At 38.6% G+C, this 26,904-nt stretch overlaps 1 long non-coding RNA gene across 1 annotated transcript in view; it reads right to left on the bottom strand.

Moving 5' to 3' along the window:
* Window positions 1-16,208: 16,208 nt before the first annotated feature.
* Window positions 16,209-26,904, bottom strand: part of LOC309641543 — a 50,559-nt gene continuing 39,863 nt past the window's right edge. The window contains exon 2 of the long non-coding RNA XR_014252680.1: window positions 16,209-19,651. This is a non-coding gene — a long non-coding RNA (uncharacterized lncRNA). The remainder of the gene's footprint in view (window positions 19,652-26,904) is intronic.

The raw sequence follows: 26,904 nt of genomic DNA, 5'->3' as shown, positions 1-26,904 counted from the left end.
ACAGAAATAATTTGATGGGAGAAAGGAGGCTGGAGGATTAGAGAGGCCCAAACTAGGGGTCCTTCCTCAGGGTGCCAAGCTAGGATGGCCTGCCGGTGGGGTCTCTGGGTGACTAGGGATAAGTAGGAGGACCCTGAGCCCTGGGGAAGTATATGATATTATTGAAAGAAGGAGAGCTAATGAGGACAGGAGGGGTAGCTAAAGACCAATCACTGGCTTTAAGATTTTGTGTAGGGAGACCAGTTCATCCTGCCCACATCAAAGCTTGTGTCTAATGAAATCATGAGTGCAGTGAAAATGAACTCACTTAATGCAGGGTCACTCGGTGGCCTATGAGAATCCCAACACCTAACTTACCCTCCATCTTAGGAACATGTATAAAGCAAGATCAAGGCCATTTTGGACATAGCTAATCAAAAAAAAAAAAACCCCAGAAAATACCCCCAATAGCTAAATTGTTAGTTTACTGGACACTCATAAACTAAAAGCTTGTTTGCTTTGCTGAATGTGGAGCAGATGTGATAAACAATAGAAATAGCTTGCACTTCATCATTTATAAAGCACCTTCATGTGCATCTTTTCAGTATTCCAATAAAGCAGGTCATTCAGTTGTTATCCCCCATTTACAGATAGGGACACTGAGGCTTGGAGAAGTATTTGACTTGTACACGTTTATGTGGCTGGTGAGTGGTGGAGGTTAAGATTAGACCCCAAGCCCTCCCTATCTGAGATCCATGTGTTCTTCTGTGCCAGCCTGCCTCAAACATTTCCCAGGAGAGCAGCTCAGGCTAAATTGCCCAGGGCCTTCTCTTGCCTTGCCATCCTGACCTAAACACTTGTAGGATTACTTCTTGTATTCAATTTTGACCTTGGTAAAGCTGTTTAAATAAAGGTGGTGAAAGTTTGGGCTGATAGAGAGTACGTATATTATGGCTTCTCTTTCCCAAATCTGGTATTTATTAAGGTTTTCCTGGCTGTAGCTGAGGTTATGATATTTACACAGTGTTTTGGTGTGCGGGCAGAAGCTGATTATAGTGACGAGAGGTATTTACACAGCTTGCAGGAATTTGGAGCCCTACTGATGTCTTGACCGTGTTGTGCTTCTCGGAAACAGAATTTGCTCATGGAAGTGTATGGGACCATTAGGTTGAAACTTGAGTGTTTCTAGCAGGCACTCTAGGGTACTCCACAAATCATGCAGGAGGAGGGAGCCCTCACCACTGCCTCACTATAGGGTCAGCTCTGCTTACTTTGAGTAATTATTATTATCATTATTTATTAATAATGGGTGCCACTTATTGAGTGCCATCTCTGCCAGGCACAGCGTTATATACCATATATACATTATCTTTATTCTGAAAGCCATCAGATAAAATAGGCATTGTCATCTCTATTTTATTGGTAATGGAATCAGAGAGGCTAACTTATACAGGTTCTAAAATTAAGTTGGTTTAAACTTGGTCTGTTTCACTCTTTCATCTGAAATGTTAGTAATGGATGATTATAAAAAGTTAAAAACATACTGAATTTTATTAATTCTTATACACTGCAGATGATAAAGACCATTCCTAGTGAATGTGTCTAATTTTGGGACTTCTCTTTTGGGAGCATGTTATTATTCCTCAGGCCTTCTACTCCAGGGGCGGTGGATATGTGTCTAGCTATATCTTTTCTTTGGTTGGGGGCAAGCAGGATAGTCCTGTGCAGCTCTGACCTTAGATGGGTCCCCTTAGCCCCCGCCCTTGATTTTGACTGGTTGAACTTTTCATTTTCTACTTCTGGATCAATGAATTGAAAGGGTTCATGCTTCTGCTAAAGGTAGATTTAGACCCAAAGGATTTATTTACCTTAGAGAATGCCCATCAGGTAGGCATACTGGCTCTTTAAATTAGTGTCTTAGAGTTGTTTGCAGTGACTGCTCTCCTGCTCTCCTATGTGAGTAATTTCTCTCAGGAAGTGGCTTGAGTCTTTGGGAACAGCTGGCTCCCTACAGCATCAGCATAGCTGGGCTTAGGAAAAGTTGTACTGGTCAAGCAGCTGTGGTGGAATGGACTTGACCTGGAATTAGAACTGGCCTAGGGCTCCAGCTTTACCAGGTAACCAGCTGTATGACTTTGGCAAGTTCACCTATCTTATTAGTGCGTCAATTTCCATAATTTAAACTTGCATATGAAACCCAAGTTTCAGTTGCTTGGATGACGGACCATGAATCCTCTGGTGCTCTGGAATGACCCTTAAAACACGTCTGTATAAAATATCTTGATTTCCTAACATATATAATGTAAGCATGTCATCGCCAGTATTTTTATTTGAGTAATTTTATTTTTTTGGTGGAGGGAACGGGAGAGCGTAGGTTTCTCCTGATGCAGGTTACGGTGAAGCCTGCTTCTCTCTCATCCCTCTTTAAGAAAAAATTTCTTGAAACTACACTGACACCAAACACTCATGAATGCTTGGGGGGCAGTGGAGAGGGTGTGGGGTCGTTACATTCCCAACATAGAGAAGCAAACAGCTTAAAATGGAATATTAGACATCATTATGTTCAAGTTCTCAGTGGCTCAAGCCACTGTTTCTTCCAGCACCTTCTTCCTTTATCCCATATCAGAGTAGCCCAAATCTGTGTCTACGCCTTCTTACAGGGGAATCCTAAAAATTTCTGTCAATTTATTATAAAGGTCAATTTCACTCTTTTCTGTTTAAACCTCTCCCTTCTGGGATCTGCCTGAGGTGAGGGTGTGAGGCTTACCTTAAAAATCAGACAAGTTCATTAAGGTTTTTCCCAACAGAGAAAGAGTCTAGTGCGTGGAAGAAGTTTTTTTGTCAGTTTGTTTTCATAGCTATCGGTTCAGTCTATGAATATATTCGATCTCCCTACAGCCTGTGCTCCACACAGCAGGCAAAGTGATTGTTCTAAACACAAGTTAGATTGTGTCTCCTTTCCCTAAAACTATTCACAGTAAAATCCAGAGTTCCTAATATGGCCTTCAGGGCCCAAAGTGCAGCTGCCGCAGGTTCCCTCTCTGGCCTCTGAGTGGCCATGACCTTCCCCCTCTGACCTCTGACCGGCCATGACCTTCCCTCTCTGACCTCTGAGCGGCTATGACCTTCCCTCTCTGTGCTCCGGCCACAGTGGCTTCTAGGGACCAGCCAAGCTTCTTACACCTCAGGGCCTTCACAATTCCCTGAGAGCCAGCCTGCAGATTCCCCTCGCTTCTTTCAGGTCTCTGGTTAAATGTCTTGGAATCAGGGAGGCCTGCTTTGAAAAATTGCACCCTTTCACAGTTCCTCTACTCTGACATGTTATTATTAAATCATTTGTATAATTATATGGTTACTTTTTGTTTTCCTGCATTAGAATGAAAGCTCTAAGAGTATAGTTTTGTTACTTTTTTCTGGCTTAGCGCTCTTTCCACATCTCCAGTAATAGTGCCTTGCACTTGGTAAGCCCTTGATAATTACTTATCTATTTATTTATTTATTTTATTGGGGGGTATAGTTGCTTTACAATGTGGTGTTAGTTTCTGCTGTACAAAGAAGTGAATCAGCTATATGTATACATATATCCCCTCCCTCTTGGACCTCCCTCCCCTCCACCATCCCACCCATCTAGGTCACCACTGAGCACTGAGCTGATCTCCCTGCGCTATACAGCAGGTTCCCACTGCTATCTGTTTTACACATGGTAGTGTATATATGTCAATCCCAATCTCCCAATTCATCCTACCCCCCTCCTGCCCTATGTCCACACACCTGTTTTCTATGTCTGTGTCTCTATTCCTGCCCTGCAAATAGGTTCATCTGTACCATTTTTCTAGATTCCACATATATCCGTTAATATACGATATTTGTTTTTCTCTTTCTGACTTACTCTGTATGACAGACTCTAGGTCCATCCATCCCAATGGTCCATTGGGTCCATGTCTCTACAAATGACCCAATTTCATTCCTTTTTATGGCTGAGTAATATTCCTTTGTATATATGTACCACTGTTAGAACACTCCCTAACACCATACACAAAAATAAACCCAAAGTGGGTTAAAGACCTAAATGTAAGACTGGACACTATAAAACTCTTAGAGGAAAACATAGGAAGAACACTCTTTGACATAAATCACAGCAAGATCTTTTTTGACTCACCTCCTAGAATAATGAAAATAGACACAAAAATAAACAAATGGGACCTAATGAAACTTAAAAGCTTTTGCACAGCAAAGAAAACCATAAGCGAGATGAAAAGACAACCTCGAAATGGGAGAAAATATTTGCGAACGAAGCAACTGATGAGATTAATCTCCAAAATATACAAACAGCTCATGAAGCTCAATATCAAAAAAAACCCAACCCAATCAAAAAATGGGCAGAAGATCTAAACAGACATTTCTCTAAAGAAGACATACAGATGGCCAAGAGGCACATGAAAAGATGCTCAACATCACTAATTATTAGAGAAATGCAGATCAAAACTACAATGAGGTATCACCTCACACTGGTCGGAATGGGCATCATCAAAAAATCTACAAACAATAAATGCTGGAGAAGGTGTGGAGGAAAGGGAACCCTCTTGCACTGTTGGTGGGAATGTCAAATGATAACAGCTTCTGTGGAGAAAAGTATGGAGTTACCTTACAAAACTAAAAATAGAACTACCATACGACCCAGTAATCCCACTACTGGGCATATACCCTGATATGTATTTATTGATTGAATGAATAAATGAATGAATGTATTTAGCCAACAGATATTTCTTCAGCACCTACATGTGCCAGAGCCTGTGATATCTATCTTTGAAGATTATACTGTGAGAATTTGTTATGCAAAGATCCTCCCTTAAATGCAGTGTTCCCAAATGGAAAGCATTATTACTTCAAATTCCCCAGCTCCTCTTTCATTTTCTCCTGACTTCTAGGTTCCCAAGGGGCCCATTGCTCTATGTCAGGAATTGGTAAACTTTTTCTGTAAAGGGCCAGACGGTAAATATTTTAGGCTTTGTGGGCCATACTTTCTCTGTCTCAACTATTCGGCTTGGCTATTGCAGCATGAAGCAGCTATAAGCAAGAGGTAAGGAATGAACATGACTGTGTTCCAACAAAACTTTGGCTCGCAATCTGCTAACCTCTTCTGGAAAGAAAAAAAGCTCTTTCACAAATCAACTCAAAATTTGTTAGGGCACAGTGTGATACCTTTCTTACAGTAATTGCCATTTTAGGGGATCCTGAGGGAGAAGGTTTCATTTAACACAGACCAGTGACTAGTAGTGGAATTTGAGGGATCAGCAAATTGGCAGAAGGGAGATCAATTTGGGGGAAAAGGAATTTTCCTAGCCAACTTTAAACTGTATTTATTACGCTTGAGTTAGGCCCTGTTCCTCGTTAAGAGGATAGTTAATCTAAAGAGATTTAAAACAGAAAACAAATGGCACAGTAACCAAATCATTCTAACTTCCACTACGTTCAAAGTGGTGTGAAAAGTAAGTGTTCTTTCATGACCAGATTTTAATACATTTACTAGTGATGATCTGTGCCATCTGAAAACTGTAGGGTCTCATTTGCCAGGATTGTTGTACATCTTGTAGGAAGTGTATTTCTAAAGATAAGCCTGGATTACCACCCTGGTGCTGAGAAGCTATATCTCAGGTTCAAGTTCCAAACTGTCTTGTGGTTTATTTCTCAGGGCTTTATTTGCCACCAAAGCTGTCTTTGGTGAGCATACTTGTTAACAGTGCTGAATTTCTGAATCTGCAGATTGGCTCAAACCTTTGTAGCCGTAGGAGAAATTGTATTAATTTAATTGTTAGGCTATGGGCAAGTCAGTGTGTTCCATGTGTTCGCTTCTTTATGCCAACTCTGTTAATTTCAAACATACTGATATCTGGCTGGGCCAGAACCAATTTTGGGCTACTCATTATGTATGTGTATATGTGCAGTGTTTCTTTTACAAAAAATACTAAGGGGAAAAAGAGCTGATGAGTCAAAGTATTTCACAAAACCGAGTTTCCACATATAGATTACAGAAAAAATGTGCCTCATTAGTAAGATGCTATTGTATTCTGGTAACCAAAATTAAAAACATATTTAGGAAACATTCCATTGGTTTTTCAGGATTCTAATTTCAGTCTGGACTATGCATTATTTTTTAAAAGAAATTTTAGTGTTTATTCTTCTTGAATGATGATCAACTTTTAAGATAATGTTTCCTGATGGAACGTTGAATGGTAATGTCAGGCCACTGTATAGATTTGGTTTCTTTGGTTTGATACAGAATGGATTTTCTTATAACAAGGCTGAGTGAAAACACATTCAGAAGCTTACATCTAGTAGGAAACAGAGAGACAAGAAAGGCTGTGCAAGGGTGGGTGGCCAGGATGGCAGAGTAGGAAGAACCTGAGCTCACCTCCTTCGCTGGGAACACCACATTACAACTACTTACAGAGCAACTATCCATGAGAACGACCTGAAGACTAGCAGGAAAGATTTTCCACAACTAAAGATATAAAGAAGGAACCACAATGAGATATGTAGGAGGGAGAGAGACGCACTATAGTCAAGACCCACACCCCTGGGGTGGGTGACCCACAAATGGGAGGGTAATCACAATTGCAGAGGTTTTCCTCAAGGAGTGAGGGGCCTGAGTCCCACATTGGGTCGCCCAGCCTGGGGGTTCTGCTCTGGAAAGATGAGCCCCTAGAACACCTGGCTTTGATGGCCAGTGGAGATTGCATACGGGAGAGCCAGTTGGCTATAGGAAACAGAGACTCGGATCTTAAAGGGTGCACACAAAATCTCGCATGCTCTGAGACCCAGGGCAGAGGCAGGAATTTGAAAGGAGCCTGCGTCAAACTTACTTGTTAATCTTGGAGAACCTCCTGGAGACGCAGGAGGCCACTGGGACTCCCTTCGGGGATATAGACTCTGGCAGGAACCATTTTTGGGAGCTCATTCTACCACAAGGACACTGGTGCTGACAAACTCCATTTTGGAGTCTTCCCTCTAGCTTATTAGCATCTGGGGCTTACTCACCCAACAGCTGGTGGAAACTAAGACTCTTACCCCGTGCAAAGGCTGCACAGCCAGCAGCCCTGGGACACTGCCTTGCCCACTAGCGGGCTGGCACCAGCCCTGGCCCCATCTGCCACCTTCCAGGCATGCACCCAACTTACTGGGACCTGGCCCCATCCACCAGCAAGTTGGCATCAGTCTCAGACCCCCTGAGCTGCACAGCCAGTGGTGCTGGGACCCAGCCCTGCCCACCAATGGACTGACAGCCACTGCACGAGGCAGTGCCTGGCAGCCAACAGGGCTAGGCACCAGCTCCGCCCACCAGTATACATACAGGAGTCGCCCCCACCACAACAGAAGGGACTATACAACCCACAGAGGGGCCCCCTACAGCATATAGCTCTGGCGACCAGAAGGGAGTGTGCTGCTGGGTCCCATAGGACATCTCCTACGAAAAGCCACTTCTTCAAGTTTGGGAAGCATAACCAACCTACCTATACATAGAAATAAACACAGAGAATTAGGCAAAATGAAGAGAAAGAGGAATATGTTCCAAACAACAGAACAAGACGAAACCTCATAAAAAGAAATAAACAAAGAGGAGATAGCAATCTACCCAATAAGGAGTTCAAGGCAATGGTCATAAAGATGCTTAATGAACTGGGGAGAAGAATGGGTGGACACAGTGAGAATTTCAGCAAAGAGTTAGAAAATATAAAGGACAAAACAGCTAAAGAATATGATAAGTGAAATAAAAAATGTACTAGAAGGAATCTACAGTAGATTAGATGATACAGAGGAATGATCAGTGCTCTGGAAGACAAAATAATAGAAACTATCCAAGCTGAACAGTAAAAGAAAAAAGAATGAAAAGAAATGAAGATAGTTTGAGACTTCTGAGATAACATCAAGTGTACTCCCATTTGCATTGTAGACATCCCAGAAGGAGAAGAGAGAGAGAGAAAGGGGCAGAGAACTTATTTGAAGAAATAATAGCTGAAAACTTTCCTAACCTCGGAAAGGAAACAGACATCCAGGTCCAGGAAACACTAAGAGTCCCAAACAGGATCAACCCAAAGAAATCCCCACCAAGACACATTATAATTAAAATGACAAAAATAAGAGAGATTCTTAAAAGCAGCAAGAGAAAAGAAACAAGCAATGTACAAGGGAATATCCATAAGACCATCAGCTTACTTTCAACAGAAGGTTTGCAGGCCAGAATGGTAGATACATTCAAAGTAATGAAAGAACCTACAATCAAAAATACTCTAATCAGCAAGGCTATCATTCAGATTTAAGGGAGAGATAAAGGGTTTTACAGATAAGTGAAAGCTAAAAGAGTTCAGCACCACTAAACTGGTTTTACAAGAAATGTTAAAGGGACTTCTCTAAGCAGAGAAGAAAAGGACACAACTAGAAATATGAAAATTATGAAAGGAAAAATCTCATTGGTAAAGGCAAATATTCAGTAAAGGTAGTAAATCAACCACTTATAAAGCTGGTCAAAAGGTTAAAAGACAAAAGTAGTAAAATCATCTATATCGATAATAAGAAGTTAAAGGAAACACAAAGCAAAAAGATGTAAAATATGATGTCAAAAACGTTAAACATGGTGGGGTGAGTAAAAATGCTGCGTTGTTAGAATGTGTTCAAACTTAAGAGATCATCAGCTTAGAATAATCACATGTATTTATATGTTGTTATATATGAATGTCCTGGTAACCACAAACCAAAAACCTATAATAGATACACATACAAAAAAGAGAAAGAAGAAGGAAAACATAGTCAGTATACTGTTTGACATTGGTCTTAGCAATATAGTTTTTGGATATGTCTCCTCAGGCAAGGGAAACAAAAGCAAAAATAAACAAATGGGACTAAAAAGCTTTGCATGGCAAAAGAAACTATCAACAAAACTTAAAGTCAGCCTACTGAATGGGAGAAGATATTTATAAATGATATATTCAATAAGGGGTTAATATCCAAAAATATATAAAGAACCCATAAAACCCAACAGCAAAAAATCCCCAAACAACCTGAATAAAAAATGGGCGGAGGACCTGAATCAATTTTTTTTCAAAGAAGACATATAGAAGGCCATCAGACACATGAAAAGATGCTCAACATCACTAATCATCAGGGAAATGCAAATCAAAACCACAATGAGATATCACTTCATAACTGTCAGAATGGCTATCATCAAAAAACAAAATGAAACAAAAAACCAAACAAAAAAACCCCCAAAAAAACCAAAAACCAAAAAAACCCCAACAAATAAAAAGTGTTGGTGAGGATGTGGATTGAATGGAACCCCTGTGCTCTGTTGATGGGATTGTAGATTGGTGCAGCCGCCATGGAAAACCGTATGAAGTTTCCTCAAAAAATTAAAAATAGAACTACTATATGATCCAGCAATTTCACTTATGGGTATTTGCCTAAAGTGGGTATTTTCCTGAACCCCTATGTTCACTGCAGCATTATTTACAATAGCCAACTTAGGGAAGCAACCTTAGTGTCCATCAATAGATAAATGGATAAAGAAGATGTGAGATACACACATGTACACACACACACAGAAAAATATTCCATAGCCATAAAAAATTAAACCTTGCCATTTGTGACAGCATGGATAGATCTACAGGGTATTATGCTAACATAAGTTAGACAAATACAGAATGATCTCACATGTGTGTAGTCTAAAAAAAACAAAACATGTCAATTCCAAACTCCCTAACTATGTACACACTGCTGTATTTAGAATGGATAACCAACAAGGACCTACTGTATAGCACAGAGAACTCTGCTCAATATTCTGTAATAGCTTAATTGGGAAAAAGAATTTGAAAAAGAATAGATACATGTATATGCATAACTGAATCACTTTGTGGTACACCTGAAGCTAACACAACTTTGTTAATCAACTGTACTCCAATATAAAAGAAAAAGTAAACAAAACAAAACAAACAAACAAAATGAAAAAAAGACTAATAATACAAAGAACAAATGGGTGAATGCCAGAGGGGAGGGGGGCTGAAGGGTGAGGAAATAGGTGAAGGGAATTAAGAGGTACAAACTTCCAGTTATATAATAAATAAATCACAGGGATGTAATGTACAGCATAAGGAATATGGTTAATAATATTGTAATAACTTCATATTGGGACAGATGGTTACTAGACATTGCGGTGATCACTTCATAATGTATGCAAATGTCAAGTAATTATGTAGTACACCTGAAACTAACATAATACTGTACTTCAACTATATTTCAATTGAAAAAAAAAGAAAGGCTGTGCCAGAAAGGAAACTTTATTCTGGAACATTGTCCTGTCCAGTCAGAGAGGGCAAAATGGGGAGAGGTGGAGAGGGCATTTTATGGAAGAAAATTACCTTCTTACCTTAAATAATATTGGTAATGAGTTATTTCAGATAGTTATAATGTTTTCTGTTGGTCTGGGATTTTGTTTTTGGCTTGTTGCATTGTTCCTTACTAGGATAAGAATATTTTCAATATTAGTGCCTGGGAAAGAAATTTCTACATATATCTGGTGATAAGATTACACATATATACACTTCAAATAGGAGTTTATCCATCAGACTGATTACTCGCCACATCTCAAATTGTTTTAATTTCTTCCTCCTCCTCCCTTTTGCCTTCTTCCCCCTCTCCTCTCTTTCTCCTCATTTTTGCTTGAATCTATTATTAAACATAGTGACATTAGACAAATATTTAGTTTAAAATGAGATTTTATGTAACAAGACAATTCACATAATGTGGACATTAAATGCAAAGCCAAACAGTTTGGTTAACATGAACGCATGTCCTTCTCATTTCTAGAATAAGATGTATTTACGTAAAGCCCTGATTGTTTTTTCCTTTAAAATCCAAGTAAGCTCTATTATGTTAGTGTCAGCAGATGGGTTTAATTTGAGTGATTTTTCACTTTGGAACACCTCATGTGTTTTTCTGGGAGCCAAAAATGAGAGTGATCTCATAGAAGGGATTCCATAAATGATACTCGTTAGGGTTTTTTAAGAACTTGAGTGGCTATGCCCTGTTGATAATAAGATTAGAAACTAAGCAATAATCTAACATTATCAAAAACCCTACCAAAACTCTTTTTCATATCTCTGGATATTATGATGTAAGAGCTAAATCAACTATTTTGACTGACATGTTATTTGGAATATAAATTTAGGGCAGTTTTTTTTTTGCCAAGTCTAATTATGCATATTTCAAATTACACATATTTTAAATAATACATTACTTTTATTTTGATTTAGAGATTTAACAACATTTTCATCTTTATTATTTAATTTGCTGATCATGTTAACCTCCTGAGATGGGCATATTATCCCTGGTTTACTGGAATGGCACGCAGTCCCCAAAGGTTAATCCAATCCCTGGTGAGTGGGAGTGAAATTAGACTTGGAAACCAGAGAATTGACACATGTGACCACTAGATTTTGACTTTGGGCACATGCTGTGTGAATTTGTGAGTTTTACTTCAGAATGAATACAAAGTGGTGGCTTCTGTAATCTAGACTTAATCTAATGGAAACATTAGAAATAGGTAAAATACGACATTCCATGTGTGGACAGTCACTTAACATGAGATACTACTAAAAGTTAAAATTTTAAAAAATGCTGATATATTATCTTCCTTACTTTAGCAAAACAAAGAAAAATAGTTTCAGTTAAACTTTCCACATTGAAAACTATTTGTGGAATCATGTTGTTGATATTACGTCTGCAGCTATGCATGGTAGATATTACTTCTGTGCACTGGCATCTGATTCTTACCTTTTCCCTCTGGCCACGTGGGCGGCACAGTTCCTTGGGAAGGAACTGTCCCAATAGTATGGCCATGTGGCCTGCTATTGCCAATGAAACATGAGGTAAGGGGCCGTCTGGGGGGGATGTATTTACGAGTCGGGTGTGTTTGTGCACGCTCTCTTCCCTTCACTTTGGCAGTCGTGGAGATACATGTTGAGATGGAGGTGCTATTACACTGAAGCAGCCAGGAGTACCCAGCCAACACATGGGGACCAGGTGCCCTGGAGAGTACTCTGCACCAGCCATGGACTCTGTTTGAACAAGAAATAAACTTGTATTGTCTTAAGTCCCTGGAATTTTGGTTGCTGTGGCAACCTAGTGTGTCCTGATCAATTAAAAGTGAAACTGAGCTAACAGCTTTTTCAATTTCCAAAAGATTCCAACTGGCAGTGGAGTGCAATTACCCCGTTCAAGCATGCCATTTTCCTTCCACACCACTCTCAAAAGCAATATTTTCGAGTAACGTGTGATCATAATATCATAGAGTTATTGAATAATAAATTTGTAGAGAGTCTAGAATCATGAAGACAAGTTGTTCAAAATGTCTTTTAAATTATATTTTCCAGTGAGGTCAAGCCAATTAGTTTACTTTTGAGAATTAAAAAAAATATCTAATCAACCCATCAATCACATTTTACCATTAATTACCAACAACATCTGTTTTAAGGTAACGTATATATGTCAGTGAACTAGCTCAAAGCTTATTGACTATATATATAATATACACATATAAAATACATGTGCACACACACATTTCAGTGTTGTAAAAGTTATGACAATTTTATAACTTTTCTTATAATATACAGAGTGCTATAGAAACAAATTACCATTTTAGGGGTTTGTTGCCTTTCAGAGGTGAGGTAGCAAAGTGGATCGTAAACTCCACGCTGGCAGTGATGATACACATATATATTTCTTCAGCTCTGTATCCCTGAAGCCTATAGTGCCAGGCCTGTAGGTGGGGCTTAGTAAATATTTGTAAATGAGTAAACCAATGCCAGGAATTCGAGTGGTTCTACCCACAGAAAGTGACAGATGCAGTCACTGCCTACAGGTGACTCTCACCTTTCTAAAACACCTGGGAGGTGAGATGGCAGAAAAGCGCAATCTGTGGCTGGGTTGTTTGTTGAGCACTGGGATAAACCCGAGTCGGCGGTAGGAAAAGCATTGCATTTAGAGTCACAGGATCTGGGTTCACATTTCTGTTAATCAATTCACTACCTTGGGAAAATTAGTTGACTCCTTTGGGACTCAGTTTTCTTCTAATAGAAGGGGTCTAGTAAACTATCTCACAGGATTTGAAACTTGGGATCTACCTGGAATCCCTTGGAATTATATGCAATTTTGGGGTGAGCATATGTATATATGTGCTTTTCCAGGCTTGAGAGTCAATAGCTTGCCTCATTCTCAAAGGGGTTAATGAGCCAAAAAGATTAACAACAACGGATACAAACCCGATGTTATCAAGCTTCTAAAGCCCAGGGCAGCAAGAGCAGAAGTTGGGACTTTTATCTCCAAACACCCATTTATCTCATTTTGTATGCTTCGTGGCTAGTCCCAAGGACCAGTTTTAAATGTAGAACAGGAAAGTCAGTATAAATCATCAATGATCTGTAGTGTGCACGAGTCTTTACCGATATCTTATTGTGGAGACAGGCAATGCAATTAATTCCTTGAGTTGCTTTGGAGACTGATTCAGAGCTGTGTGACTTGAATTAGCTGGGCCCTTAGCACCTGGTCCTCCAAGGCTTCCAGGTTTGGGGCAGCTCTTGTTTCCCCCCACTCCTAACCAGTTGGCATCTATGCTCACGCTGCCACCTGCGTGAACCCAGGTGTTCTTTTCCCCTCTCAAGGATGAGCTCATGCTTGTCCCATGAAGAGAGAGGTGGATGGAACTCTACACTAGGAGCAGAGCTCCAGGGCATACCCACCCAGCTCTGCTCCAGCCTGTCCGTGTCACGGGCAGCTTCAAGAAAGGGGACCCTGAGGCCCCTACTGACCCTGTGACCTGTGACCTCCAACGGGCTCCAAAGTGACATTTGCTGATGTTTGCCAAGCCTCTTGCCTGAATTAAAAATGTAATCCTAGCAACAAAACTGTGAAGTAGACAACCTTCTCCCTTCTCCAGAAAAGAGGGCTCAGAGTACTTAACTGATTTGTCACAGGTTGTAACTGCAGGGCCAGAAAGCAAACGTTAGCTTTCCAACTCATGTCTGGGACCCTCTGCCCTGAAGCCTGGCTCTTTCTTCATTTAATAGTCTTGAACCTTTTTCTTTAAGTGTAAAACAGTAATAATGATGTCCATGTCACAAATTGTTGTGGGGATGAGTGCTGTGTGTGTAAAAAGGCTTTGTGAAGAAGGGAAAGGCCCATCTCTACACAGGGATTAACCTGCTATCTGTCCCTATCATAGAGGAGTTTATTCCAACAGCCATCTAGGAACAAGAATGGGAACTTGTGGGAATATGAACACTTGGGACAAAGATACAGCTATTAGAAGAAAGGAAAAGGGTGCTTTTATGGGAGAGAGAGGTTTTCAGTTTTTACCTAATTAAAAATCTCACCTAGGCTTGGCACCGATAGGAAACAAGAAGAACATTTCAGTTGCTACCTTGAACTGAAGGTTAACTCTTCCTGCCTTATGCGTATGGGCCTAAGCTCCACCGAGGCAGGAGGACCTCAAGAGTGCCTGACTTGGGTCTAAAAACATTACCTCCTACATGTGGAGCTAACATGGGGGTGGTGGGCAGGGCTGATATTTCCCAAACGCAGGTTTGTCAGTCCCTCCTTTTCCCACTTGAGAAAGCATTTCTGCCACCCTGATTTGGGCTTAACCATACCTGCTCTTCCACTGGGGGTTAAATTGTATTAAAATCCAAAACAATTTTTTACCACTGTTTCTGCCTGGATCTTTGAGCAAAGCTAAGGCCACAGAGTGCTGACGGGACTGCGAGAGAAAATAGTAAACCTCACTTGACCTCAGAAAAACACTCACTGTCTCCATTTGGATCTGTATGAACAGAGAGGCCAAAATCATAAGTATGAAAATGTTTCCAGACTCACTGCCCTGCCCCAGCCCTCTGTATTCCCCAGTCTAGTGTGGACTTGTTCTTAGATTTTTGTGATTTAGAACCAGAGAATTGGCAGGGAGGGGTAAATTGGGGGTGCGGGGTGTGGGGAGAAGAGACAGATAGACCATGTGGGCTAAGAGGTGATGAGGGAGAGCTTTGGGGCAACTGGAGAATGAGAAGGTGTGAAACAATTTGAGGACCCCGAAGAAAGAGATATGAGAAGTGTCGTTATGTAATTATTTTAATGTCCTTTTCTGCTAATCCCATCATCTCTATAATTTCTGGATCTGTTTCTATTGTTTGAGTTTTCTTCTGTGTGTCATATAGTACTATTTTTTTTTATTATGCAAGTTTCAGGTGTACAACACTGTAATTCGACATCTGTATACACTACAAGGTAATCACCCTCAAAAGTCTAGTTACCATTCGTCACTGTACAGTTGATCCCCTTCACCCCAGCCCCCTTTCTCCCTGGTAAACGTATTACTGGCATTTTTTGATTGGGTGCCAGACTTTGGGAGTTTTATGTCATTGGGTGTTAGCTTTGGTTATATTCCTTTCAGTGGTGTCACACTTTGCTCTGGTATGAAGCTAAGTTACTTAAAGTAAGTGTGATCTTTTTGAGGCTTGCTTTTAAGCATTACTAGGGCAGACCAAAAGCTGTATCTAGTCTAGGGCTAATTTAGTCTCACTACTGAGGTGATACCTTTCTGAAGGCTTTACACAATACCTTGCCTATTAGGACATCTTTCCATTCTGGCTGGTGGGAACACAAAATATTCCCAGCCCTGTGTGAGTTCAAGGAATTGTTTGGTCTATTAGTTCTTCGCCTGGCCTGGGGCAGTTTCATTTCATGCATGCTGAAATGGTCACATTGTAATTGTCCAGATTGGAATAGACTCCTCTGCATTCTCTCTTTGCAGCTCTCTTGTCTTTGGGGAGCTTCTCCTACACATTCTAGCTTCCTTGGCCTCCCTGTATTTTAATCTCTGTCTCCTCAATCCAGTGATACCATTGATCTCTGTCTGGGTCACACATGCTCTGTGCTGCAGCCTGGAACTTCTTCTAGGACCTATCTCATCTGTTTCTCTTTTCCCAGGGATCAAGTCTCATGCTGAAAATCATTTTTTCCCATATATTTTGTTTGATCTTCTAGTAGTTTAAGGTGGAAGGGTAAACTGGTCCCTGTTACTCCGTCTTGGCAGGAAGTGACAGTTTCTGACATGTTGATTTCTGATTGATGTCTAAGAGTAATGTGTTTCTTCACGAATATTCTAAGAATTTGTTTCTTAAACATATAAACAAAGGCCTGCCATGAAAATAACCTGTTTTCTATTTCTTTCCAGGTCTAAACTCCCCACAGTGAAACATTTTTCTTCTGAGTTGAGTAATTTTTTTTTTTTTAAAGAATGAGGTTTTAGGAAGATCTGCAGAAAAGCAGATTGAAAGAGTAGAAATTCAATCTGACAGTCGCTGGCTTCTTGAAACAAGTACCTCTAACCAATAATTTGTTTTCACTGCAGAGTACTTTTTCCTGCAAGATCTACATTTGTTATAAAATGTATTAACGAACAAATGCAGGCCCCTCATATACCTCTTAGTTTATCCAAATATTGCCCTCCTGTGTTATTACACTCTATTAACAAGAAACAACCTAACCTGTCAAATGTGAAATCATTTTCATTTTATGTGTTCACTGACTATGAAAGAATTGAAATGAACTATCAATTACAAACCAACAGCTTTCTAATTACTGTAGTCCCATGTAATAGTTATTTGTACCAGTAATTCCACCTCTTGTTGAGTCTAGAGTAAGGAGCAATAAATAGAGTGACAGGTTCTGAAGCAGCAATTTCTGTCCAGATGCCCACATTGCAGGTGTATGTTCTGAAACTGGAATGAATCATTGCTAAAGATTGAAGCTTAAAGCACATCCCTATGAAACATTACTTTTTCTACTGAGCCATTTTAGAAACAATTTTCATGGAATCCAATCTTTCTGCCCTGGTTAGTTTTATACAGAAATTTCAGAGTGAAAAAAATTCACTTTTGATATAGTTTTGAAGAAATTTCAGATTAGAAAGGGATTATAATTTCACTGAGGAATGAGGACAAAGGAAAGCTTTATGGGCCAGACACACAAAACTGTCCTTCATTTACTTGTCAAATGTGTATTGAGGGGTCCACTGAATTTGAGTCACAGTGCTGACACAGGGGAATTAAAACAAAGAAGCAAACCAACCTTACTTTCTCAAAGAAAAGTGACTATTTTGAATTTCATTGTTATCGGCATTATTTAATATTAAACAGTATTTTTTTCTCCATTGATTTATAGAACACCATAGAACAGAGGGTAATTCTTCATTCTATGACAAAAACTGATCTTCAAGGTTTTGTTTTCAACTACCACTACTACGTTAATTTTGTCTTTTAAAAAATCTCTACAAGAAGAAGAATTCTTTTCCGTTAGCCATGCTTGTAAAAAATTTAGGACTACATTTAGTGTTCAAATAAAAGCTGCATTGTATAACAATACTTTTTAGATTTTCAATTAAGGTACTAGGGGTACCTTAGTATTGTTTGGCAGGGTTCTGCTGGGTTGTGTTAAGTTCACTTTCTATATTGTCCTTAAGTTTTTGGATCTTGATCTCATCTCTGACTGCTTGGTTTTGACCTAGACTCCATTTCTCTGGCTTTCTGTCTGCTTGACTGTTCCAGTTTGAGTCCTAGCTCAATTAAACTCTTTTGGCTCTTGGACCTTCTGCATCACTTCCCAGTCGATGGTTTCCTCACTCTTGGCACAGAATTTTCTTTGGATGACTATCCTGGTGGTGACTCATTCTCCTACTCCACCCACCACTGGGTCTTTGGCACAAGCCTGAGAAAATATAGCTGTGCATCTAGAGGGAGTCTGCAGATCGACCAGGTAAATGCCTGTAGCTACTTTCTTCCAAAAGGGGTTTGCTACTTACAGTAATTATTTTTTTAACATCTTTATTGGAGTATAATTTTTTTACAATGTTGTGTTAGTTTCTGCTGTATAACAAAGTGAATCAACTATATGCACATGTATATCCCCATATACCCTCCCTCTTGAGTCTCCCTCCCACCATCCCTATCCCACCCCTCTAGGTGGACGCAAAGCACCGAGCTGATCTCCCTGTGCTATGCGGCTGCTTCCCACTAGCTATCTATTTTACGTTTGGTAGTGTATATATGTCAATGCCACTCTCTCACTTTGTCCCAGCTTACCTTTCCCCCTCTCTGTGTCCTCAAGTTCATTCTCTACGTCTCTGTCTTTATTCCTGTCCTTGAGCATATTCTTTTAATATCACACCTCTCCCTGCATTGGGAGCACGAACTCTTAGCCACTGGACCACCAGGGAAGTCCCTTGTGATGAGAACTTTTAAGATTTACTATCTTAGCAATTTTCAAATATGCAGTACAATATTATTAGCCACCATGCTGTATATTACATCCCCATGACTTATTTTTTATAACTGGAAGTTTGTAACTTTTGACTCCCTTAACTCTTCTTTCACCCTCCACCCCTGCCTCAGGCAACCACCAATCTGTTCTCTGTATCTATGAGTTTTTTTTTAAATTATTTTATTCAAGTATAGTTGATTTATAATGTTGTGTTAATTTCTGCTGTACAGCAAATTGATTCCATTATACATATATATATATATACATTCCTTTTAATATTCTTTTCCATTATGGTCTATCACAGGATATTGAATATAGTTCCCTGTGCTATACAGTAGGACCTTGATTTTTATCCATTTTATGTTTAATAGTTTGCATCTGCTAATCCCAAACTCCCAATCCATCCCCTCCCTCCCCTCTCCCCTTTGGTAACCACAAGTCTGTTCTCTATATCTGTGAGTCGGTTTTGTAGATAAGTTCATTTGCATCATATTTTAGATTCCACATATAACTCATATCATATGGTATTTGTCTTTCTCTTTCTGACTTACTTCACTTAGTATGATAATATCTAGGTCCATCCATGTTGCTGCAAATGGCATTATTTCATTCTTTTTAATGGCTGAGCTGTACTCCATTGTATATATGTACCACATCTTCCTTATCCATTCATCTGTCGATGAGCATTTAGGTTGTTTCCATGTCTTGACTACTGTGAATAGTATTGCTATGAATATAGGGGTGCATGTGTCTTTTTGAATTATAGTTTTGTCTGGAAATATGCTAAGGAGTGGATTGCTGGATCATATGGAAAGTATAGTTTTAGTTTTTATATCTATTTTTTTATTTTTATTTTTTAACATTTTTGTTGGAGTATAATTGCTTTATAATGGTGTGTTAGTTTCTGCTTTATAACAAAGTGAATCAGCTATACATATACATATATCCCCACATCTCTTCCCTCTTGCGACTCCCTCCGACCCTCCCTATCCCACCCCTCTAGGTGGTCACAAAGCACCGAGCTGATCTCCCTGTGCTATGCGGCTGCTTCCCGCTAGCTATCTATATTACATTCGGTAGTATTTATAAGTCCATGCCAATCTCTCACTTCGTCCCAGCTTACCCTTCCTCCTCCCTGTGTCTCCAAGTCCATTATCTATGTCTGTGTCTATATTCCTGTCCTGCCCCTAGGTTCTTCAGAACCACTTTTTTTTTTTTTTTTTTTTTTTTAGATTCCATATATATGTGTTAGCATACGGTATTTGTTTTTCTCTTTCTGACTTCACTCTGTATGACAGACTCTAGGTCCATCCACCTCATTACAAATAACTCAAATTTCCTTTCTTTTTATGGCTGAGATATATTCCATTGTATATATGTGCCACATCTTCTTTATCCATTCATATGTCAATGGACATTTAGGTTGCTTCCATGTCCTGGCTATTGTAAATAGTGCTGCAATGAACATTGTGGTACATGACTCTTTTTGATTTATGGTTCTCTCAGGGTATATGCCCAGTAGTGGGATTGCTATCATATGGTAGTTCTATTTTTAGTTTTTGAAGGAACCTCAGTACTGTTCTCCATAGTGGCTGTAACAATTTACATTCCCACCAACAGGGCAAGAGGGTTCCCTTTTCTCCACACCCTCTCCAGCATTTATTGTTTGTAGATTTTTTGATGATGCCCATTCTGACCGATGTGAGGTGATACCTCATTGTAGTTTTGATTTGCATTTCTCTAATGATTAGTGATGTTGAGCATTCTTTCATGTGTTTGTTGACAATCTGTATATCTTCTTTGGAGAAATGTCTATTTAGGTCTTCTGCCCACTTTTGGATTGGGTTGTTTGTTTTTTTTTTGATATTGAGTTGCAAAAGCTGCTTGTAAATTTTGGAAGTTAAGCCTTTGTCAGTTGCTTCATTTGCAAATATTTTCTCCCATTCTGAGGGTTGTCTTTTCATCTTGTTTATGGTTTCCTTTGCTGTGCAAAAGTTTTTAAGTTTCATTAGGTCTCATTTGCTTATTTTTGTTTTTATTTCCATTTCTCTAGGAGGTGGGTCATAAAGGATCTTGCTGTGATTTATGTCATAGAGTGTTCTGCCTAAGTTTTCCTCTAAGAGTTTGATAGTGTCTGGCCTTACATTTAGGTCTTTAATCCATTTTGAGTTTATTTTTGTGTATGGTATTAGGGAGTGTCCTAATTTCATTCTTTTACATGTAGCTGTCCAGCTTTCCCAGCACCACTTATTGAAGAGGCTGTCTTTTCTCCATTGTATATTCCTGACTCCTTTATCAAAAATAAGGTAACCATAGGTGCGTGGGATTATCTCTGGGGTTTCTATCTGGATCCATTGATTTATATTCCTGTTTTTGTGCCAGTACCATACTGTCTTGATTACTGTAGCTTTCTAGTATAGTCTGAAGTCCAGGAGCCTGATTCCTCCAGCTCCGTTTTGCTTTCTAAAGATTGCTTTGGCTATGTGGGGTCTTTTGTGTTTCCAAACAAATTGTGAAAGTTTTTGTTCTAGTTCTGTGAAAAATGCCATTGGTGGTTTGATAGGGATTGCATTGAATCTGTAGATTGCTTTGGGTAGTAGAGTCATTTTCACAATGTTGATTCTTCCAATCCAAGAACATGGTATATCTCTCCATCTGTTTGTATCATCTTCAATTTCTTTCATCAGTGTCTTATAGTTTTCTGCATACAGGTTTTTTGTCTCCTTAGGTAGGTTTACACTAGGTATTTTATTCGTTTTCTTGAAATGGTAAATGGGAGTGTTTCCTTAATTTCTCTTTCAAATTTTTCATCATTAGTATATAGGAATGCAAGAGATTTCCATGCATTAATTTTGTATCCTGCTACTTTACCAAATTCATTGATTAGCTCTAGTAGTTTTCTGGTAGCATCTTTAGGATTCTCTGTGTATAGTATCATGTCATCTGCAAACAGTGACAGCTTTACTTCTTCTTTTCCAATTTGGATTCCTTTTCTTCTCTGATTGCTGTGGCTAAAACTTCCAAAACTATATTGAATAACAGTAGTGAGATTGGGCCACCTTGTCTTGTTCCTGATCTTAGATGAAATGGTTTCAGTTTTTCACCATTGAGAACGATGTTGGCTGTGGGTTTGTCATATATGACCTTTATTATGTTGAGGTAAGTTCCCTTTATGCCTACTTTCTGGAGGGTTTTTATCATTAACTGGTGTTGAATTTTGTCAAAAGCTTTTTCTGCATCTATTGAGATGATCATATGGTTTTTCTCCTTCAATTTGTTAATATGGTGTATCACATTGATTGATTTGCATATATTGGAAAATCCTTGCATTCCTGGGATAAACTCCACTTGATCATGGTGTATGATCCTTTTAATGTACTGTTGGATTCTGTTTGCTATTATTTTGTTGAGGATTTTTACATCTATGTTCATCAGTGATATTGGCCTGTAGTTTTCTTTCTTTGTGACATCTTTGTCTGGTTTTGGTATCAGGGTGATAGTGGCCTCATAGAATGAGTTTGGGAATGTTCCTCCCTCTGCAATATTTTGGAAGAGTTTGAGAAGGATAGGTGTTAACTCTTCTCTAAATGTTTGATAGAATTCGCCTGTGAAGCCATCTTGTCCTGGGCTTCTATTTGTTGGAAGATTTTTAATCACAGTCTCCATTTCAGTGCTTGTGATTGGTTTGCTTATATTTCCTATTTCTTCCTGTTTCTGTATCAGAAAGTTGTGCTTTTCTAAGAATTTGTCCATTTCTTCCAGGTGGTCCATTGTATTGGCATAGAGTTGCTTGTAGTAGTCTCTCATGATCCTTTGTATTTCTGCAGTGTCAGTTGTTTCTTCTTCTTTTTCATTTCTAATTCTATTGATTTGAGTCTTCTCCCTTTTTTTCTTGATGAATCTGGCTAATGGTTTATCAATTATGTTTATCTTCTCAAAGAACCAGCTTTTAGTTTTATTGATCTTTGCTATTGTTTCCTTCATTTCATTTGCATTTATTTCTCATGTGATATTTATGATTTCTTTCCTTCTGCTAACTTTTGGCTTTTTTTGTTCTTCTTTCTCTAATTGCTTTATGTGTAAGGTTAGGTTGTTTATTTGAGATGTTTCTTGTTTCTTGAGGTACGCTTTTATAGGTCTAAACTTCCCTCTTAGAACTGCTTTTGCTGCATCCCCTAGGTTTTGGGTCATCGTGTTTTCATTGTCTTTCGTTTCTAAGTATTTTTTGATTTCTTCTTTGATTTCTTCAGTGATCTCTTGGGTATTTAGTAGTGTATTGTTTAGCATCCATGTGTTTGGATTTTTCCATATTTTTTTCTGTAATTGATATCTAGACTCATAGCATTGTGTGCGGAAAATATACTTGATACGATTTCAATTTTCTTAAATTTACCAAGGCTTGATTTGTGTCCCAAGACATGATCTATCCTGGTGAATGTTCCTTGAGCACTTGAGCAGAAAATGTATTCTGTTGCTATTGGATGTAATGTCCTATAAATATCAATTAAGTCAATCTTGTTTAATGTATCATTTAAAGCTTGTGTTTCCTTATTTATTTTCATTTGGATGATCTTTCCCTTGGTGAAAGTTGGGTGTTAAAGTCCCCTACTATGATTGTGTTACTGTCGATTTCCCCTTTGATGGCTTTTAGCATTTGCCTTATGTATTGATGTGCTCCCATGTTGGGTGCATAACTATTTACAGTTTTTATATCTTCTTGGATTGATCCCTTGATCTTTATGCAGTGTCCTTCTTTGTCTCTTGTAATAGTCTTTATTTTAAGGTCTATTGTGTCTGATATGAGAATTGTCACTCCAGCTTTCTTTTGATTTCCATTTGCATGGAATATCTTTTTCCATCCCCTTGCTTTCAGTCTGTATGTGTCTCTAGGTCTGAAGTGGGTCTCTTGTAGGCAGCATATGTATCTGTCTTGTTTTTGTATCCATTCAGTCAGTCTATGTCTTTTGGTTGGAGCATTTAATCCATTTACATTTAAGGTAATTATCAATATGTATGTTCCTATTACCCTCTTGTTCATTGTTTTGGATTTGTTATTGTAGGTCTTTTCCTTCTCTTGTGTTTCCTGCCTAGAGAAGTTCCTTTAGCATTTGTTGTAAAGCTGGTTTGGTGGTGCTGAATTCTCTTAGCTTTTGCTTGTTTGTAAAGCTTTTACTTTCTTCATTGAATCTGAATGAGATCCTTGCTGGGTAGAGTAATTTTGGTTGTAGGTTTTCCCCTTTCATCACTTTAAATATGTCCTGCCACTCCCTTCTGGCTTGCAGAATTTCTGCTGAAAGATCAGCTGTTAACCTTATGGGGATTCCCTTGTATGTTATTTGTTGTTTTTCTCTTGCTGCTTTTAATATTTTTTTTTGTAGTTAAGTTTGGTAGTTTGATAAATATGTGTCTTGGCATGTTTCTCCTTGGATTTATCCTGTATGTGACTCTCTGTGCTGTGTGGAGTTGATTGACTATTTCCTTACCCATATTAGGGAAGTTTTCAACTATAATCTCTTCAAATATTTTCTCAGTCCCTTTCTTTTTCTCTTCTTCTTCTGAGACCCCTATAATTCGAATGTTGGTGCATTTAATGTTGTCCCAGAGTTCTCTGAGACTGTCCTCAATTCTTTTCATTCTTTTTTCTTTATTTGGCTCTGCAGTAGTTATTTCCACTATTTTATCTTCCAGGCCACTTATCTGTTCTTCTGCCTCAGTTATTCTGCTATTGATTCCTTCTGGAGAATTTTTAATTTCATTTATTGTGTTGTTCATCATTGTTTGTTTGCTCTTTAGTTCTTCTAGGTCCTTGTTACACGTTTCTTGTATTTTCTCCATTCTTTTTCCAAAATTTGGGTCATCTTTACTATCATTACCTTGAATTCTTTTTCAGGTAGAATGCCTATTTCCTCTTCATTTGTTTGGTCTGATGGGTTTTTACCTTGCTCCTTCATATGCTGTGTGTTTCTCTCTCTCCTCATTTTGCTTAACTTACTGTGTTTGGGATCTCCATTTCACAGGCTGCAGGTTCATAGTTCCCATTGTTTTTGGTGTCTGCCCCCAGTGGCTAAGGTTGGTTCAGTGGGTTGTGTAGGCTTCCTGGTGGAGGGGACTGGTGCCTGTGTTCTGGTGGATTAGGCTGATCTTGTCTTTCTGGTGGGCAGGACCACGTCTGGTCCTGTGTTTTGAGGTGCCTGTGACCTTATTATGATTTTAGGCAGCATCTCTGCTAATGGGTAAGGTTGTGTTCCTGTCTTGCTAGTTGTTTGGCATAGGTGTCCAGCACTGCAGCTTGCTGGTCGTTGAGTGGAGCTGTGTCTTAGTGTTGAGATGGAGATCTCTGGGAGAGCTTTTGCTGTTTGATATTACGTGGAGCCAGGACGTCTCTGGTGGACCAATATCCTTAACTCGGCTTTCCCACCTCAGAGGCAGAGTCCTGACACATGGCTGGGGCAGTAAGACCCTGTCAGGCACACAGCTCAGAAGAAAAGGGAGAAAAAAAGAAAGGAAGGAAGGAAGGAAGGAAGGAAGAAAATAAAGTAAAATAAAATGAAATAAAGTTATTAAAATAAAAAATAAGGGAAATTATTAAAAATAAAAAATTAAAAAGTAATAAAAATAAAGAAAAAAACAAAGAAAGAGAGCAACCAAACCAAAAAACAAATCCACCAATGATAACAAGTGCCAAAATGTATAGTAAAATAAAAAAAAAAAAGGACAGACAGAACCCTATTACAAATGGTAAAAACAAAGCTATACAGACAAAATCGCATAGAAGCATACACATACACACTCACATAAAGAGAAAAAGCAAAAAAAAAAAACTATATATATAAAATAAAAGGAAGAGAGCAACTAAATCAATAAACAAATCTACCAATGATAATAAACTCTAAATACAAAAATAAGAGAAACATAAACCAGAAACAAATTAGATGCAAAAAGCAAACCCCAAGTCCACCATCTCAATTTTGGAATGATTTGTTGTCTATTCAGGTATTCCAGAGATGCAGGATACATCAAGTTGATTGTGGAGATTTAATATGCTGCTCCTGAGGCTGCTGGGGGAAATTTCCCTTTCTCTTCTTTGTTTGCACAGCTCCTGGGGTTCTGCTTTGGATTTGGTCCCCTATTTTTAGTTTTTTGAGGAATCTCCATAATGATTTCCATAGTGGCTGTACCAATTTACATTCCCACTAAGAGTGTAGGTGGGTTCCCTTTTCTCCACACCGTCTCCAGCATTTGTTATTTGTAGACTTTTTAATGATGACCATTCTGACGGAATGAGGTTACCACCTTGTAATTTTGATTTGTATTTCTCTAATAATTAACGATGTTGAACACATTTTCATGTGCCTGTTGGCCATCTGTACTTCTTCTTTGGAGAAATGTCTATTTTGGTCTTCTGCCCATTGTTTGATTGGGTTGTTTTTTTTTTTTTGTTATTGAGTTGTATGAGCTGTTTGTATATTTTGGAAATTAATCCCTTGTTGGTTGCATCATTTGCAAATATTTTCTCTCCATCTGTAGGTTGTCTTTTTGTTTTGCTTATGGTTTCCTTTGCTGTACAAAAGCTTGTAAGTTTGATTAGGTCCCATTTGTTTATTTTTGCTTTTATTTCTATTGCCTTGGGAGACTGACCTAAGAAAACATTGGTAGGATTTATGTTAGAGAATATTTTGCCCATGTTCTCTTCTAGGAGTTTTACAGTTTCATGTCTTATATTTAAGTCTTTAAGCCATTTTGAGTTTATTTTTTTGTATGGCATGAGGGTGTGTTCTAACTTCATTGATTTACATGCAGCTGCCCGAATTTCCCAACCCACTTGTTGAAGAGACTGTCTTTTCTCCATTGTGTATTCTTGGCTCCTTTGTCGAAAATTAATTGACAGTAGGTGTGTGGGTTTCTTTTTGGGCTCTCTATTGTGTTCCATTGATCCATGTATATGTGATTGTTTTTTGTTTGTTTTTGTTTTTTGGTTCTACTTATAAATGAGATCATACACTATATGTCTTTCTTGGTCTGATCTTTAATTAACATAATGCCCTTGAGGTCCATCCATGTTGCTGTAAATGGCAAGATTTCATTCTTTTTTTATGGCTGAACAATATTCCATTGTGTGTCTGTATATATACATATATATATATATATAATTTTACATATATATCTTTACCATAATTTATTTATCCATTCATCCATCAATGGACACTTCGGTGGTTTACATATCTTGGTTATTGTAAATAATAATACTGCAGTGAACATGGGGTTGCATATATCTTTTCAAGTTAGAGTTTTCATTTTCTTCAGGTAAATACCCAGAAGTGGAATTGCTGGATCACATGTTAGTTCTATTTTAAATGTTTTTCAGGAACCTCCCTACTGTTTTCAATAGTGGCTGCACCAATTTACATTCCCACCAACAGTGCATGAGTTTCCCTATTCTCCACATTCTTGCCAACTCTTGTTATTTATTGTCTTTTTGATAATAGCCCTTCTAACAGGTGTGAGGTGATATCTCATTGTGGGTTTGATTTGCATTTCCCTGATGATTAATGATGTTAAGCATCTTTT

Source organism: Balaenoptera physalus, assembly GCF_965194825.1.
Source record: "Balaenoptera physalus genome assembly, chromosome: 1".
Classification (NCBI taxonomy): domain Eukaryota; kingdom Metazoa; phylum Chordata; class Mammalia; order Artiodactyla; family Balaenopteridae; genus Balaenoptera; species Balaenoptera physalus.
The sequence above is the reverse complement of the archived record's forward strand: the minus strand, read 5'-3'. Positions and strand labels throughout refer to the sequence as shown.